Consider the following 12,447-nt stretch of genomic DNA (forward strand, 5'->3'; position numbering starts at 1 on the left):
ACCCACATCCAGAAGATCATCAGATGCCAGGTAAGATGAAGGATGAATTAAAATTGAGATGCAGAGCTGCTCTGAAATAAAGTGAGTTGGTGTATATTGAAGAGAAAGTTCAAGAGCATAGCTGTTGCAGCAGACGGTGGAGTGGGTGGATAGCATGAAGTGGCTAAAGCAGTGATTAAAATAATGATAAATATCAAGAGATACCTACGATTGTGTGTGAATCTGAAACAGGAGGGTGAAAATTTAAACTGGAATTCGTTTGAAAGAAGTAAAGAAACAAAGAAATGTTTTTATTTAAATAGTCCTTCTCAGAATCAATGCTTTACAGCCAATGAAGTTGTTGTGAAGTGTAATTGTTGTGATAATGTAGTGTATGTAACAACTAATTTACACTCAGCAAAGCTCCCACAAATTGCACTGCCCAATCATGACCAAATAATTTGTTTCTTTCATGATGTTGTCTGAGGGATAAATTTTGGCCATGAAAGATGGATAACTCCTCGCTCTTCATTGAGATAGCACTACAGGATCATTTACATCCAGCCAAACAGGCTGTAAGTTTAACACTGAAATAAAAGCAAAATACTGCAGAAGCTGGAAATCTAAAATAAAAATATAAATTTGACAAAGATCTGAAGAAAGAGTCTTCTGAATCAAAATATTAACTCTGTTTCTCTCACAATTGATTCTGTCAGACGTGCAGAATATTTTCAGCATTATTTGTTTTTACCTTAAATTGACATCCCATTTGATAGTTGGCTCCTCTGGCAACACAGTGCCCTCTCAGCACTGCGATGGAGCGTCATCTTCGAATTTATTCTGAACTTGTGTTGAACTTTTGGAGCTGAAAATAAAGATAGTGATTGAAAAGCAAGCTTTCCTGTATCCCTATACACATTTCTAACTAAGAATTACAGCAACTGAAGTATTTTGTTTGACCGAATTATCATGTTTGAGAATCTCCTATCTGTAAAATCAATTGAATTTAAACTGACAAGACATTATTACAGAATTCATTAAGGTTTTGGAGCTGGCAAAGTGAAAAGAAAAACAAAAGCATAAATTTCTGGAAAAACTCAGCAAGTCTGGCATCATCAGTAGTAAGAATATCAAAATTAAAAATTTCAAGTCTGGTGACATAGCAATGACGAAAATTGGTAATTGTGCTAAAGATGAAGTTGGGGGATGGGCCAGGTGGATGAAGGGAAGAGGTGAGTGGATATTTGGAGACTGGGCCCACAGAGATTGAGAGACAGAGAGAGAGAGAGATGAAAAGGAGAGGTAAACAAGAAGACTATGGATAGCAGGTCACGACAGAAGAACCACTGAAGAGTTAATAAGAGCTAAGAGCAGGAGAAAATGAGTGAGCCACACAGGTCGTAACAGGACTGGCTATGGGGTGGGTTATAAACATGGAGGGATGGAATCAGGCTTTAAGATTTTTGAATTCAATGACGGCTCCTAGAGGCTGCAGGGTCCCCAAGTGGAAAATGGGATGGTGTTCTTCGAGCTTGCACTGAGGGTCGCTGGAACACTGCAGCAGGCCTGAGACAGAAATGTTGGTGTGGAAACACAGCAATGTGTTAAAGTGACAGGCAACTGAAAGCTCTGGATATTTTTTGCAGACTGAGCATAGATGTTCTGCAAAGCATTCACTCAGACTGCATGTTATCTCCCTAGCACAGAGAAGGTCACATAGTGAGCAGTGAACACAATAGACTAGATTGAGTGAAGTGCAGATAAATCACTGCTTCCTGTGGAGGTGTAGCCGAGGCCTCGGATAGTGAGGAGGTAAACATGTAGATGTTACACTTTTTGTGAGGAATTGATGGCGCTGTAAATGGAGAAGGAGTGGACCAGGGTGCTCTGGGGGGAATGGTCCCTTAAAGAGGCCAGGAAGAGAGAGAAATGTGTGTCTGGTTGTGGCATCTTGCTGGAGGTGGTGAAATGGTGGCTTACAAACCTTTGGATGTAGACGCTGGTGGGGAGGTAAGGGAGGACTAGAGGGAACCATTGCTTTTGTGGCAAGGAGGAGAAAGCACGAGAGCAGAACTGCTGAAGATAGACAAACATGGGTGAGGGCTCCATTGACTACGGTAATGAGGAATCCTCAGTTGCGGTAAAATGTGGACATTTCTAAAGCTCCCCTATGAAAGGGGGTATCATCAGAACAGATGCAACGGAGATGGAGAAATTGGGAGAATAGAACGTAGTCCTTACAGGAGGCAGATTATGAGGATGTATAGTTGAAGTAACTGTGGGAATCAATTGGTTTGTAGTATATCTCTAGAAATGGAAACAAAGATGTTGAGGAAGGAAGCAAGGTATCAGAGATGGACCAGGTGAAGGTGAGGGCAGGGTGGAAATTGGAAGCAAAATTGACAAATTTTCCCAGTTCAGAATGAGAGAGGGAAACAGTGCTGATGATGCCATCGATGTATCGGAGAAGGAGTTGTGGGTGGGGCCAGAGTAGGGCTGGAACAAGGGATGTTCTGCACACCCCACAAAAAAGACAGGCATAACTTGGGGCCCATAAGAGTACCCATGGCCATGCCTTTGACCTGAAGAAAGTGAGAGGAATTAAAAGAAAATTTGTTCAGAGTAAGAACAAGCTCAATGAAATAGAAGAGCGTGGTGGTAGATAGAGACAGTTCAGGCCTTTTTTTCCAGGAAGAAGTGGATAGTCCTGAGACCATCCTGATGGGGGATGGACGTGCAAAGGAATTTCATGTCCATGGTGAAGAGGAGGCTGCTGGAGCCTGCAAACTGGAAATTCTGAAGCCAACATAAAGCATCAGAAGATTTGCAGATGTAAGTGGTGGAAAGAACTGGACAAGGGGCTATATGAGTTTGGGAGACTTTGAGCTTAGAGTCAATTGTGAAGAGATTCCCAGATGGGATAAGGTTGTTAACAGTTGTGGACACAAAGTTCTGATGCTTAATGGTGGGGTCATGGTGCAAGGGAAGATAAGAGGAGGTATCTGATGGCTGGAGCTCAACATTCACAATGTAGAGGTCAGTCTGACAGACAACAATAGCATCATCCTTGTTGGCAGGCTTGATAGCAAAGTCAAGATTGGATCTGAGAGCATAGAGTGCAGTCAATTGAGAGAGAGGTAAGTTTGAATGGGTAAGGAGGGGGGTCAGAGAAATTAGGCAGGCAACTACAGTGTCAACAGTTCTCAATGAACAGGTCGAGTGCAGGTAAAAGTCCAGGGGGAGGGGTCTAGGTAGAGGGAGAGAGTTGGAGATGGGTGAAAGGGTTTGTGGGACAGGGAGAGGGCTCTTGTCCAAAGAAATGGGCATGGAGGCGGAGGTGTCGGATAAATAGTTCAACGTTATGTTGTGCCGAAATCATTGAGGTCGCGGCACAGAGAGATAAAACTTTGCTGAATACAGATGGTTCAGAAAGGATAGCAAATGCCTGATAAGTAGGGGGACAGGAGAAAGCATTGGGTTAGAGGGAAGGGGAGTAGTGGGACGTTTCAGAGGGATGTGGGTATCTCTGTGTTGATCCAGCTGCAGTTCTTAATGCCTGAAAGCAAGAGAAAATATTTCTTGTTGGATAGTCAAGCAGGCCAGAGAATGGAGACAGAGATCAAGAGTGTGCATATGGCACTGCATGACACTGAGTGTGGATCTCAGGATGCTGCCTGGAGAGTATCGTACATCATGGAGACACCTGTGATCCTGGTGCAAAAGAATTTTGATATCCTTGATTTGTTTGCAGTTTTCGGTTACAAGCAAGCAATTAGTACAGGGCAGCTGAATAATATTTGTTTACAGAAGAAAAAACTTTGTTTCAAATGGATTAAAACTTCCAATAGTTCAAGGCTGAGTTCAGGACCTTGAAGATAGGAGACAAGCAAAGCTGTAGGTAATTCAAACAAAACTGTCACAATTGACAACAATGTCATTAAAAAGTTAGTTTTCCAGTGCAGGGACTGGAAAATTTCATTTAAAAAGGGAAAAGACTATAAAACATTATATTATTGGGTTTCTGATAAGCTTTTTTTCATTGAGAAAAGTCAGAAATAACAACTAACATTGTTATACAGCGATAATTGAGATATTAACTTGGCCACCAAGTCTCTTGTATAATAAAGACTTTAATTGACAATTGATCTTTTCTGGAAAATACTACATAAAGTAAATGTAGTGTAGTCCTCTGCTGTGAATCCAACCCTTACTAACTCCATTTCACACACGTCAAATTAACCTGCCATTATTCTGCATTGTAGTCATCAGCAGGTGATTCATGTAGACCTGTGTGACAGGATTTGGGCGTGAGAGAAATCAGGGTGACAGTCCAATGGTAAGATAGGTTTTACGTTCCAAGAATTAGATTGAATTTGAGTGTATATGGCAATTTAGAGTCTTGATTAACTCTAAACTCAAAAATCTTTGAATACTCACAGAAGTTTACAAACTTTTTGTCCAATCTAACAAATTTTAATACACCTATTCACGCAAGCTTTCTTTCTCTTTACATAAAATTTAGCAGATGTTCAATGAAGAACATCAAACATCAACATTGCCAGCCGTATATCTGCTAACTTGGCAGAGGAAGATAAGGCTAGATTTTGTCTTTTGCTTTATCTGCCCATAGTCAGATTACAAGCCTACTGGGTTGTGGGACCAACTCAAAATTGATTATCACTGTGTATATAACAACGGTGTTGAGCACGTAATACAGTGTTGGTCGTGTTAATGTACGTTGGATAATTATCTGCTTAGCTTCTTTCCTAGCAGACAGAGGTATTAACTTTAATTTACATGAGCAACCTATTTATGTTCATTTTGGAACTGCATGATGTTCTGAATTTCATTTGAATCCACACTATAAAGCATGGCTTTGAGACTTTTCCACATGACATCTCTCAGGACCTTTCCATACAAACATCTGAAAGGCAGTACAGTTTCCAACGGGAAAATGGTGTTCATATCTGTATAGGTGTTTTTAATGAGTGAGTAGTAACAGGCAATGTTTTCCAGAAATAAAACAAATGAATGTTGCAGAACTCTGATGAAAGCTGGTCAGAAATTATAAATTCCTGAAGATTCCATGCAAACAAAAATGCACAAGATGGGTGTTCTCAGAATTAAGGGATTTCTGTCATCATAACAAGGACCACGATTCAGACATGTTCCGGGACATCCTGAAATCATGACAGACCCTATGTAAATGCACATTAGTTATTTCTTTACCCCCATTCTCTCGTGGACCTTCCAAAAACTCTCATTTAAATTCCATTCCAAAGGAGTGAGATCTGAAGGTTTGCAGCAATACAGCTGCAACAAGAATCTGTAGTGTTATAATCCCAAAGGAGAACCAAAACTCAAACAACCAAATGTGCTAAATGATGTCTCAAATGAAGAAATTATCAACAACATTTCACTATTTATAATTTCTACAGTAGCACAAATCAAAACCAGTCTGAATTCAAAATAAATGAATGGGCAAGTGATACATCATATTAAAAAAGGAAATTTCACCTCAAGTTGTCAATATAACAAAATACATTTTCCAAAGCAGAAGAACTTTCCAAATTCTGTGAAGACATCATCATCTGTAGTTCCTAAGTCCTTCAAACTCTAACCCTAATCAGCTCAGTTCTTACTTTCTTTTTCTCCAAAATATGGTTTTGAAAGATTTTGATCAATAAGGAGGCTCTAACTAGCCTTGTTATCAGTGCAGAACACGAAGCTTCCAAGTAAGTGATAGTCCTTGCTCATATTATGACACCTGATAAATTGGCTATTGAGTGGCTATTGTCTGTAAGCAATCAGCTCCAACCAGTCCACTTTTACACAAAGCTGATTCTCCACTATGCTAAGGGCTTGATACAGTTCTGATCCTTGTCAGATAAGCCTGACGTGTTGATTGTCTGCAGCCCTCATTTCCTATAGCCATCTCAGTGTTCACTGCATTTTTCCCCTGTTATTGAGTTATAGAGCTGTACAGCACAGACTTAGACCCTTTGGTCTAACTCGTTCATGCTGATCAGATATCCTAAATTAATGTAGTCCCATTTGCCAGCATTTAGCCTACATTCCTGTAAACCCTTCCTATTCATAATCCCATCTAGATGCCTTTTAAAATGTTTTAATTGTAACAGACTCCACCACTTCCTTTGGCAGCTCATTCCATACATCCTCTGCATGAAGAAATAACTCTAAAAAGCTCAACTTGATTCATAAAAATACAAAATTTGAATAGGACATCTCTGGCTTCTACTTCATGCTGGGGAATTTTCTGGTCAACTTCCTGGTTTCCTGTTTTCTTTTACTGGGGACATTCAGCAATGCAACTGTGTTTTTTAAAAAAAATCTTTCTTACTTTGGGGTGCAAATCAAGTTTTGCAACTTGTGCCAGAGAGGCGGGATGTACTGGCAGTGGAAGGTGTGCAGAGGAGGTTCACTAAGTTCATTCCAGGATTGAGGGTATTGTCTTATGAGGAGACACTGAATAGACTGGGACTCACTGGAATTTAGATGAATGAGGGGTATCTTATAGAGCATAGAACGTTATGAAGTGCATAGCAAGATAGAAGCACTGGTGGATGAAACTAGAACTAGGGGTCATAGCTTCAAAACGAGAAGGAGCAAATTTAGGACTAAATTAAGGAGGAACTTCTTCACCGAAAGGGTTGTGAATCTGTACAATGCCCTGCCCACCGAAGCAGTTCAGGCTATCTTGTTGAATGTTGAATGTTTTTCAAGATAAAGATGGGTAGATTTTTGGACAGTAAAGGAATTAAGGGTAATGGTAAGCAGGCAGGTAAGTGGAGCTGAGTTCACGAAAAGATCAGCCATGATCTTATTGAAATGTGGATCAGGCTCAATGGGCCAGATAGCCTACTCCTGCTCCTATTTCTTATTTTCTTATGCCCCGCTTTCCTTTATCATACCTACTTTTTTGTTTGTGTGGGGGAATATACCCGAGGATTTTTCAATGACCTTGCAACTTTTCTGTCTGACTCAAAACTAACTGCACAGTGCATTCTGAACTGTCTTCTTTTTCCCATTCAGCACCAATTTGGCAATCCAAAACAATCTGTAGACAAACTCTTTCTCCTGGACTTTTAATGTGCATAAGATCTGTACCACACCAGGTTTTGCCTGTGCCTCTTCCTATGCTCTTTAAATTCTCAATGCTGCAACCATGTTTCATTTCTGGTTTCTTCATCTAAACTCACCAATTTCATGCACAAAATTGGTAAACAATAAACAGGTTTGATTTAGTTGAAGACTCCAGCAAGTACATTACAGATTAGTTCCACAGATAGGTCTACAGTAGCGATGCAGTAACCAACATTACTTGCTGCAGTCACTGACACAATCTACTGATTGACCACTGGTTCACGTACTGGTTTAGATTCTTGTTCATTGATTGTTTGTATATTCTCTTAAAGTGATATCACAACACTGGCCACAGTTCAATTAATCAATTCCTTGATACATTCGCGAATACAATGAATACAAAGCAAAACATATGTAAAAAACATATACACACTGAACATACAATATTCAAAGTGAACTAATACAAGAGTTAAGTCATGAAATACTGGCCAAAGTTCTCAGGTTATAGAAATCACCTCTATGTTTCTTTGTGTGTATCATCCCATCTCAGTCTTGTTTCTCAAAAAGCTTACTTTTGTTTGATGGTTTACTGTAACAAAAAGCAAAAGTAGACAAATTGTATGACTTCTTCCTACCATTAATCTGATCACTTTCTTTATACAAAGGTTTAATGACAAACTATCATTTACATACCACCAGTCACATCTTCAGAACATGCATAGAGCCTTCCAGGAAGTACACATGTTGTTAGTCATTATGTAGGCAAAATTAGCAACCAGTTTTCAAACTGAAAAAGCTCATAAGTTAAATAATTACATGTTCATCTATTTCTATCCAGACCCTATGTTGACTAGTACACTAGGAGTAGAACTTTTCTTTTCTTTTCTGTAATTTCATGTTTGAAGCTCTCTATTTAGGTTTCCATCCTAGACATAATGCCAAAATGGCCCTAAGCAATTCTGAGGGGCTATACAGTCTACTCCCTCTTATTTATTAATTCCCTTTGTTTTTATGTTGGCATCCCTACTCAAATAGTATCTGTAGTACTAAGCACGATATTTTAACTGAACCAGCTAATGCTAAATTTTGTGCTCTATTATGTTAGTTATAAAGCATAGAATCCTGTTCTGCTGGTCACTTTATCAATTTGTTCTCCCACTTGATAAGTCTGAGCATATGAATCATAGAAGCTCTGTGTTTTTGTACTCCTTTTAAATCAGTGCTTCCCAAACATTTTCCTACATGATCTCATTAACTTTGAAAATTGTCATGACCCTGAAGTGAGAATGTGCATCAGGGTGTATGGAGAGAGACATACAAGTGTGCTGGTGTCCTGTATAGCTGTGGGCTGTGTCTGCTGGTGTGGCGTGTAATTGCTGTACGTCAGTCAGAGCTCCATGGCGACCATTGCTTCATCACAATTTTAGCTTGCAACCCCAATCAAAGTTATCTACCGGCGCCTACAGATCAAGGTCCACATCTACACCATTCGGTACATCAGTCTGGGAAAATCAAAGCTGCAGTGTGTACAACCATCTCCAGATTCTTTTGCCTCTTTCTGATGTAACTTGTCCTGTCTCTTTCAGAGGGCTGTCTATTCACAGATAACGGGGAAGGAATTGAAGTGTTGTGGTGGTGCAGGAAATGCTATCTGGCATTGGAATATAGGAATTGGATGGGAAAAAGACTTGTTCACAGAAATAATTGGCAATGTCCTTCTACTACTGGAGAGGAAATGTCATTGATTTTGTCACTGAGAAGGGAAGACAAAGATGAGGAGACTGCTTGCTTTCCAAGATACTGGGCTTGGTGATTGTGCAGGCTACCATTGATTCCGAATTTCCACTTCAACAAGGAGCAATATCACCGTTGCAGATATTACCACTCAATCAATGTGCAGTTGTTGTGAGACCATCAGAAGAAGTTTTTCTTATTTAATGCTTGCTAGCCTGCGGCATTCACTATACTTTCATTCTGCACCAGTCAGCATTATAGACGATCTATATATCTCCAAGACTGACATAGGATGGTAGATTAGAGAGAAGAAATACTTACTTCTACTCATAGATTACAACTGCCTTCCATCATCTCACCATGTGGAGGTAGGAAAGCCTGCATTGAGAGCCGCACTTATCACCACTGAGCAAACCACATCAGACTGGTTGGCCATTAGGGCCTCAATTGATCTCTGGTTGGGAATCAGGGCATGAATTGGGACCTGAATCTTGAAGGATAAGAACATTTAGGAGTGACAGGAAACGTGGAAAAGGTGGAGGGGCACTGAAAAAGCTAATGATAGTGTTAGAACAATAGAGAGGAATGACCCTAAGTTCAGGAAACCAAGATATGAAAACCATTTCGGTCGGGATGAAAAATGGTAAAGGCATAAGTCATTTGCAGAGTAGTGTACAGATCCCTTAACAGAAATCTCATGGTAGGTGGAGCATAATGGAATAAATTATGCGAACTTGTCAGAAAGGTGTAGTGATAAACATGGGAGATTTTAATCAACATTTAGACAGGAAACGTCAGATGAGCAAAGGCAGTCTAGATGAGGAATTCATAGGACGTTTTTGGGATAGTTGCTTAGAACAGCAACTCTGGAGCCAATTGTGGGAGCAGGCTATATTAAAGCTGGTTATACAAAACAAAATGGGATGAATTAATTTATCAAAGTGAAGGTAATCCTAGGTATCAGCAATCACAAATGACTGATTTGGCCATCTGCTGGCGTGAAAGCTAACAGCACGGGGCTGTAACCTGTCACATTTCGGGAAGGTTGACATCACACACATTAATGTGACAATCTAGAAGCACAACAATGCCCCTACTTCCTCAGGAGTCTAAGGAAATTTGGCATTTCCATAAGGACCCTTACCAACTTTTACAGATGCAACCCAGAAAATATTCTGTCTGGACAACATTGCAGCTGATGCTGCTTGGTCTGCTGTGTTCCTCCAGCTCTACACTTTGTTATCTTGGTAATGCAACTGCTGTGTCCGGGATCATAAGAAACTACAGAGTTGTAAACATAGCACAGTCCATCACATAAGTTAGCCTTCCATCCATTGACTCCATCTATAATTCTTGCTGTCTCAAAAAGGCAGCCAACATCATCAAACACCCTTTCCAACCCAATTATAATCCCATCCAACCTCTTTTATCAGGCAGAGGATACAAAAAATTAAACACACGTACCATCAAATTCAAGAATAGCTTCTTTCCTGCTGTTATAGACTTCTGAATGGACCTCGCAAATTTCAAATTGAATGTGGATCTTGTTTTTCATGCACCTTCTCTGCAGCTGTACCATTGTATTCCTCACTCTCTCCTATCATCCCATGAACTTTGTATGGCATTATCTGCCTGTACAAAACTTTATACTGTACCTAGATACATGTGACAATAAAAAATCAAACCAAATCAAATAAAACCAAGAAGAAAAGTATGTGAGAGATTGCAGCTTGTGGGTGGAGGTCATCCATCATGGCAGGGGAGACAGTGAGGTTACATCTGATTGAGATGAAGCCGAGGAGCTTGGTGAGGCATTCTGTTTTTCTTGATCCCTAAGAAGTGCTGGAAAAGACTGAGAAATCTGAAAAGTAGAGGCACAGCCTCAGGATAAAGGATCAATCAACAATGAGGTAAGGAAAAATGTTTTCCTTCAAACAATTGTGAATCTTTATAATTCTCCAACCCAAAGGGTTGTTCATGCCTTGGATCTGATGAGAACATGAAGTTGAGGTCAGAGATAAATCATGGTCACATTGATAAGCAGAGTAGGCATGAAGGGCTGATTTGGCCGCTATTATTTCTAATGCTTTATGTTCTTACAGTTTTGAACTGGGAACTGCTATCTTCCACTTAATGCTTTATTACCTGAGAAACCATCATGGAGTGGGAACAAATGCCCAGAAAAGTTTTGGATGCCATGACCTCTGAGCAGTGTCTTTCAATGACTTCACATGGTTAGTTAATGTCAATACATGTATCTCCACATGACATCTACTACCACACCAAGGTCTTCCATTGTCTAATGCACCTCACCTTCATCAATCACCCAACAACATCGCTGGGCACTCAGGGCTCAATCTACCATCTAGACACTCCTCCTTACACCTCCCAGACCTCATCCTTACACAACTTTGAATCTTAGAATTATACAGTATAGAAAGAGGTCATGTAATCAATGGTATCTATATTGGCTCCAGAAAGAGCTACCCAGCTAGTCCTTTTCTCCAGCCTTATTTCTGTAGCCCCCTAAATTCATCGCTTTCAAATAGATACCCAGCTCTCTTTTGAAATCTTCTATGAAAGCAGCCTCCACCACTCTCCCATACAGTGTGTTCCAAATGCTAAAAACTCCCCAAGTAAAGAAGTTTCTCCTTGTCTCACTCCTAGATCTCTTTCTGACAATCTTGACATTGTGACCCCTTAGTCACTGACCTACCAATGAGTAGAAATAGAATATTATCAAAATTGTTCATAATTTTGAATGCCTCAATAAGGTCACTTCTGAAATCTTTTCTGCTCTGAGAAGAATAGACCGAATATCTCTAATCTTTTCCTGTATCTAAAATCCTTTTTCCTTAATATCATTCTAGTAAACCTCCTTTGCAATCTCTTCAGAGCTTTAACATCTAATTAATGATTTGTAGAGGTGTAGCATCACTTTCTTGCTTTTATACTCTCTGCCTCTAATTATAAATCCAAGGATCCTATAAGCCTTCTTAACAACTGTTTAAACTTGCCTGGCCACATTCAGAGAATGGTACTTTTCAACCCCGAGGTCCCTCTGCTCCTGAGCTTCCCTCAAAGTTGTACCATTGAGACTGTATTGTCTCTCAGTGTATTGTCTACCAAAATGCATTACCTCACATTTCTCTGCATTAAAATTCATTTGCCAGGTGTCTGCCCATTTGGCCAATTTCTCAATGTGCCACTGAAGTTACTCCGTGTCATCCTCACGCTTCACCATACTCCCGAGCTTAGTATCATTGCAAATTTGGAGGTTTTGCCCTCAACACCCACCTCCAAACCATTTACATAAGTCTGAAAAAGCAAGGGTCCTAACATCGATCCCTGGGGAACACTACTTTCAACTTATCTTCAATCTGAGAAAGGTACATCTGCACATGCACTCAGTTTCCCATGCTTTAGCCAACTTCTAATACTTGCTGCCGAGGTCCCGTCAATTCCAACCTATTCTAATTTGCGAATCAACCTGCCACATGGTACTGTATTCCAAATATACAAAATTATAATATCCACAAAACTACCCTCATCCACTGTCTCCTCATCAAAGAACTCAATTGAATTTTTCAGCCGCGACCTGCCCTTGACAAAGCCATGCTGACTGTCTAG

Source organism: Stegostoma tigrinum, chromosome 31, assembly GCF_030684315.1.
Source record: "Stegostoma tigrinum isolate sSteTig4 chromosome 31, sSteTig4.hap1, whole genome shotgun sequence".
NCBI lineage: Eukaryota > Metazoa > Chordata > Chondrichthyes > Orectolobiformes > Stegostomatidae > Stegostoma > Stegostoma tigrinum.